Genomic DNA, 6,848 nt, shown 5'->3' with positions numbered 1-6,848 from the left:
CCACCTTCAATGACACCCAGGTCTCGTTGCATCTCCCCTTTTCCTAATCGGCCACCGTTCATATAATAATCTGTTTTCCTGTTCTTGCAACCAGAGTGGATAACCTCACATTTATCCACTTTAAATTGCATCTGCCTTGAATTTGCCCACTCACCTAACCTATCGAAGTCACCCTGCATCCTTTTAGCATCCTCCTCACAGCTAACTGGGGTCCCAGCACTGAGCCTTGTGGTACCCCACTAGTCACTGCCTGCCATTACATGTGAAATTGTAATGAGGTAGATTGTGAAGTGACAACTCTTTTTTATTGTACTGCAGGAAGTTGGTTTCCATGATGTGCTGAGCTGTTTCCACAACACGCTTCAATTTCTTGTATTCACATGCTGAATCACAATGTGGTAGATTGTGAAGAATACTATGGAGCTATTCAACAGTCCATTAACTGCAGGATGGAAACTGTACCTGACAAGTCCGTTCCCCTCTATGCTGAAGATGATGATGTCTTATTACTTTGTCTCTGGAATATCGTTTGAAGCTCGGACCATATTCCCTTGAAATAGGCAGCAGTTCTGTATCTGACCGAAGTAACTCCACATACTCACGGCGCTGATGGTCCTCGGAGTGTCGCCATGCGTGGCTGCCATCTTCTTTGGCTGGTTAACCTGCTGGAAGTTCAGTAGGAAGGGCCAGAAGTAGGAAGCTGGACCAGAAATTGAGTGGTTGAGTGGGAGAATGGAATCTGTGGCCAACAGGCCGGTAAGTGAGCGACAGATCTCTGTGGGGGTGAGGTCGGCTGGGGAGTGGAAGCGACCGAGGAGAGGGTGGTCAGGATGCAAAAGGGGACAACCAAGATGATTCCGAAAAGCAAGAAGATTCAGGCAGGCAGAGAAGTGGAATGGGGTGACACAAAAGCAACAGAGGGGCTTCCAGAGTTAGAAAACCAGTGTCTGAAGATAGGACAGTCAATCAAGAAATTGAGAAGATGAGTCCTTATATTTCATCAAAATCAGATGGCTGGAATCCCAATTCTTATGGAGTAGATGAAGGTTAAAAAAAGGGTTATATAAATAAATCTCTCAATTTTAACGAGAGAGTTTGAGAAATTTAATGTATCGGCACAAATTTATATCTTCGCAGTCTTCTGCTGCTGGAACCAACCCACTTCAAACTGACATACTCTGCATTCACACTTGCATTTCTGCACACCTCTCTTGTAACGCATGATTATCTGAGTTACTGCCATGATCTTGTCAGTTTGAACTAATCTGGCCATTCTCCTCTGACCTCTCTTGTTCACATGGCATTTTTGCCCACAGAACTGCCACTCACTGGATGTCTTTATTGTTTATCCCATTGTTTTCTGTAAACTCTCGAAACTGGTGAGTGTGAAAATCCCAAAACAATATCAGTTTCTGAAATACTCAAATCACCCCATCAGGCATCAACAATTGTTCCACTGTCAAAGTAATTGAGGTCACGTTTCTTCCTGCATTTTGATGTTTGGTCTGAATAACAGCTGAAATCTTCACCATGTCTGCATGCTTTCATGAATTGACTTGCTGTCACATGGTTGGCTGATAAGATTGTTGTATTAACAAGCAGGTGTGCAGCTGTACCTTATATAGTGGCCATTGAGTGTAATTCAAGTTTAAACAGTATTATTAAGTAGAAAAGACTGACTCAAAAATGAACGCTGATTCTGTTCTTTGGTAGTGCTGAATTCATCTTTCTGATTGCCATCTCTTTCTTGGCTGCCTCCTCTCTTTTTATCTCTCTGTGAAGCAATCTAGGATGTCCTTTTAAAGATTAGCTTAAATTATCACATGGACATTGAAACGGTCAGTGAAATGCCTGAATTTGTGTCAGGGTCCAGCACAGTCCAAGGATGTGGTAGGGGCTGTGGCGGTGGGCACGCAGGGGACATCCCACAGTTGTTGCCACAGTTCTCAGACCAACATAGTACGCCTATCTTTCACTAACCTGAACCCGGATATCTTTCAAATGAGGGAGGAGAGAATTTCTAAATGGTTTAAATAGCACCCAGAAGGAACTATTCCAGTCATACAAAATCCTTACAGACATTCATGGGAATCAAACCCCAATTATGATGTTTGGCACTGCAAAGTGATAACCCAGCTGATAACTAATTGATGGGATTCTGAACGCTTGTTTGATTGAAACAGGTTTTGGTAAGCATGTTCAACTGAGTAGGGAATGACTCAATGAGGAGGTACCAGGACCAGTTTCTTCCAGTAACTTGCAGACTTGAGTCAGAGGTAAGGAAAGCAAATGCAATGTTAGCATTCATTTCAAGAGGACTGCAATATAAAATTATAAGTGTAATGCTATGGCTTCACAAGGCATTGGTCGGACTGCTCTTGAGTGTTGTGAGCTGTTTTGGGGCCTTTATATAAGTAAGAATGTGCTGGCATGGGAAAGGGTCGAGAGGAAGTTCACTAGAATGATCCTGGGAATGAGTAGATTAACATATGAAGAGCACTTGATGGCTCAGGGCTTGTACTGACTGGAGTTTAGAAGAATGAGGGGGTATCTTATTTAGAACTCTTGAATATTGGAAGGCTAGATCTCGTGGACGTGGAGAATATGTTTCCAATAGTTGAAGAGACCAGGACAAGTGGGCACATACTCAGAATTGAGAGACATCCCTTTACGACAGAGGAAATGGAATTTCTTTAGCTAGAGGGTGGTGAATGGAAGGAATTCATTTCCACAGATGGTAGTGTAGGTTGATGTATTGGGAATATTTGAAGTGGAGACTGATGGGTTCTTGATTAGTAAGGGTGTCCAAGGTGATGGGGAGAATGCAGTAGAATGGGATTGAGATGATTAATAAATTACTCATGATGGAATGGTGGAGCAGGTCTGATGGGCCAAAGGCAGTCATTTTGCTGCTGTTTATTATGTTGAATTGATTGTTTATTTCCGTGTTTGCTGAGATTCTGGGTGTAAACTAATTTGATATTTGTTTACAATGCAGCCATCACTGTTTAAAAAAGCATAACACACCATATGCTGCAGGAACTCAGCAGGTCAGGTGGCATCAGTAGATTGGAATATAGAGTCAACATTTCAGGCTGAGATCCTTCGTCAGAATTGAAAAGGAAGTGTGCAGAAGCCAGAGTAAAGTGGAGCAGGATTCCCCTAAGGCAGTCTTCCATTGAGTTCAGTGCTAGTAACTCCTGTGATGCTGCTGGTACCAAACTGTATTGGTCTGTGCCGTTCCTTTGAATTCATCAGATGCGTGGAGAGGGGGAGTTTGCTACAGCCTGCTTTCCATATACCACCCAGAGTTCTGTACCTAGATAGTGAAGACATGATATCCATGGTCAACTCTGACTGACAGAGACTCTCATCATCACAAATAGAGAAGAATTTGTGCTACAGAAACATAACTGGTCATTGTAAATTGTCCAGTGATTCGGCTAGAGTTCAATAGGTGGGCTGTTGGGCAGTGCTGCTCATTGGGACAGAAGGACCGACTCTGTGCTATATTTCTAAATAAATAATGAGCAAATAGTGTGTTACTCTGAATTTCCAGGACCAGCAGAATCTCTTATCTTTATGAACCTGAAACTCCTATTCTGATCTCTGCTGTTGTTTTTCTCCTCCTCCCCCCACCCCCATCCCTGAATCCCTGCAGTATTGATTTACGACATGCAGGAGTTGAAGCCAGGTCATCAGTCGGAGGTCATGCAGTGGTATGACTTCAAAGGCAGGAATGAAAACATGGACCTGGTGACCATCAATGGCACAGAGGCCTGCCACTGGATCTATGTCTTCACCAAACTCAAGAAGAGAGACTGCAACATCAACAGGAGAGTGCGACTGGACCAACGTCGTTTGTGGTCTGTGCCAGGGGGTACACCACAGAGGGAGGGTGCCACTTCACCCAATATCTTCACTGACGGCAGCCCCCCAGTCTACTCCCACCTCGTGTGGAAGAGCAAAGGTAGTAGGCACATGGGAATAAACTCCCATCCAAGTGACGTTTCTTTACATAAAACAATAATGCAGTGGTTGTCAATATCTTTGATATAATTAATATGGATGTTTTAATATGTTATAGGTTATATGCAGCAACGTGGCAGCTGGAAAGCAAGGATGTGACTGGTCGAAGTAGGCTGCAGAGAATATGTAGCTAGATCAACATTGAGGGTACTCTGGGAGTTAGGAGAGTGAGGGAAGACACACTGACAGGCAGTCAAATACCTCTCTAGAGCTGCTGAAAAGGGTAGTCAGTGGCTCTGGATGAAGAGAAGGGATTCCATCTGGGCGCCCAAGTGGCATCAAGGAGGTGAGCCTGGGCCGCCAGCATTCATTGCTGAACCCTCTGGAGGTGTCGGCCTATCAGCGAAACAATGAGGAAAGAGGGCACGCACTTGATAACCCAGAAGATGCCACCACTCGCTTGGCTACCCCGCACATTCCAGGCAGCATGTCTCAGGAGTGCAAGTAAGGGATATTAACAACTAGTCCTACATAACATACTGGAATGTTTTTATAGTTTCAGAATCAGGTTTCACATCACTAGCATGTGTCGTGAGATGTGTTAACTTAGTGGCCGCAGTACAATGCAATACATGATAAAAGCTATCGAAAAATAATTGATTACAGTAAATATATATAAAGTATTTAAAAATAATGCAAAGACATAATAAAAAAGTGATGTTGTCTTCATTGGTTCAATAAACATTTAAAAATCTGATGGCAGAGGGGAAGAAGCTGTTCCTGAATGGCTGAGTGTGTACCTTCAGGTCTCTGTACCTCCTTGTGGACATTAACAATGAGAAGAGGGCATGCCTGGGTGATGGGGTTCCTTAATACTGGATGACACCTTTCTGAAGCAGTGCTTCTTAAAAATGTCTTGGTATGCTACAGAGGCTAGCACCTCTGATGGAGTGACTCATTTTACAATTTTCTGTAGCTTGTTTTGATCCTGTGTGGTAGCGCTCCCCCATACCAGACGCTGAAGCAGCCTGTCAGAATTTTCTCCACTGTGCATCTTGTTACGTACCCCGTAACTGGGTGTCTGACCAGCAGAGAAAGAAGAATCCGTTGGAGTCTGGTGGTACCAAACTAAAGGTGTTTATTAGTAAACTACACAATACAATATCAAAAATGCAAATATACATATAAAACAAGTTAGCAGTGATAAACCTAAAAGTGTAGGAATAATAATAATCAATAATAAACAAGCTCTATCGATGTCTAGGGGTAAATGAATTGTCATAGGAAAGTATAGAGTTCAGTTCATAAATGCTGAGGTGGTTATGGTTGTGTTGAAATCGTTGGAGAGAGAGAGAGAGAGAGCGAGCGAGAGGTGACAGCTACAGCTGCGGCAGGCAAACCTTTTGTGGCTTTCTTAATCCATCTTGTTGTGGCCATTCAGTTATGACCCCTCTGGTCTTCAGCTAGACCATTCTTCTGTGATGGACTCATCACTCTGGCATGAGTGGACACACACACAAGTCCCTACCGGCCCTGCTGTAACACTGTGAGCTTTACTGACCGATCTCCTGGTTCGGTCTCCAAAGCCTCCACCTTTCTGTGGGTTCCCAACACTCAATCAGTGTCCACTGGTGTGTCTGTCCAGACCTGTCTTTTATCCCCACTCACGGGGTCTCAGCTATCCATCAACTCTGAATGACTGTGTCCATCAAATCAGGCCACTCCTGCTGTCTCCTGAGGAATGTTAACAAGCAAAGTAAAGTCCTTGTAGTGGAAGGAAAATAATCCAAGAAGAGTCATAATACAGTAAATCAACAGTCTCTCTCTCCCCTCTTATCTGTAGCAGATGTTCTTGCCTGGGCTTTATCTCTCTCTCTCAATAGCAGCATAGCAACAGGAATAGTTCATAGTTCTCAGGAGGGTGGGGGGGGGGGTTGGGAATGGTTAACTCTACACCCCATTGACCATCAGGTCTGTTCATCACTTATAACAATCTGAAGAAGTTTTTGAGTGTTTTAGGTGACAAACCAGATGTCCTCAAACTCCTAATCAAAACTAGGAGTTCTGATAATAAATAATTATTATTAAAGAATTATTATTCTTAATAATAAAGAATCTCATGAACTCCCAACTAAATTATACATGAAACACAAGTACAATCCACAGTGCTGTAAGCCCAGTTGTTACCCCCAATATTCTACAGTCGTCCTCCAGCCTTCCTTTGCTCCAAAAGGCCACCAGCCACTGCCTCGTGCGAGGCATGGGGGTGGCCATCTTGGTCGCCGCCATCTTGACTTTAAGGGTCAAGACATTCCAATTATATAAATCGTACAGTGGCATGGAAGTTTAGGCACTCATGATCAAAATTAATGTACTGTGAATAGTTAAGAGAGTAGAAGATGAACTGATTTCCAGAAGTCATAAAGTTAAAGATGAAACATTCTTTTCAACATTTTAAGCAATATTAGTGTATTTTTTTGTAATGCCCATTGAGGTGGTCTCTCACTTCATTTTATACACTGACTCTTAGATGTGATCACACAGTAATGTTACCCATCAGGAATGTAGGTGCAGCATTCTTGACCAATAACAGTTCAAGTGTCACCTTCCTTTCTGAGCAGGTAATACAAGGCCATCAGAATCAGTTCCCAGTACAGTCTGGCTGTACCATGCTGAGAAAGGCAATCAGTCAAAATACTCTTCCTTTGTAATAGCCCTCTTACCAACCAGCATGGGCAAGGTGTTCACCCAGAGCACTAGATGGCATACATATGGCACCTCATATCAAGGACGCCACCCTCTGGGAATAATGGGGAGGCCTAGGAGCTGCATATCCAGTAAGTGCCATTCAGCTTCCAACAAGTGCCCAGCTTCACAAC

The 6,848-nt window shown here is 43.4% G+C and overlaps 1 long non-coding RNA gene across 1 annotated transcript; it reads left to right on the top strand.

Annotated features, from left to right (window-relative positions):
* The first annotated feature begins 331 nt into the window (after positions 1-331).
* LOC140717132 (uncharacterized) lies at positions 332-4,663 on the top strand. Its single transcript, XR_012096458.1, has 3 exons — positions 332-756; positions 3,662-3,970; positions 4,088-4,663. It is a non-coding gene; the product is annotated as an uncharacterized lncRNA (long non-coding RNA).
* Positions 4,664-6,848: the final 2,185 nt, after the last annotated feature.

This window comes from Hemitrygon akajei, chromosome 27, assembly GCF_048418815.1.
Source record: "Hemitrygon akajei chromosome 27, sHemAka1.3, whole genome shotgun sequence".
Taxonomy (NCBI): Eukaryota; Metazoa; Chordata; class Chondrichthyes; order Myliobatiformes; family Dasyatidae; genus Hemitrygon; species Hemitrygon akajei.
Note: the sequence above shows the minus strand (reverse complement) of the source record. Positions and strands in the feature narration are given on the sequence as shown.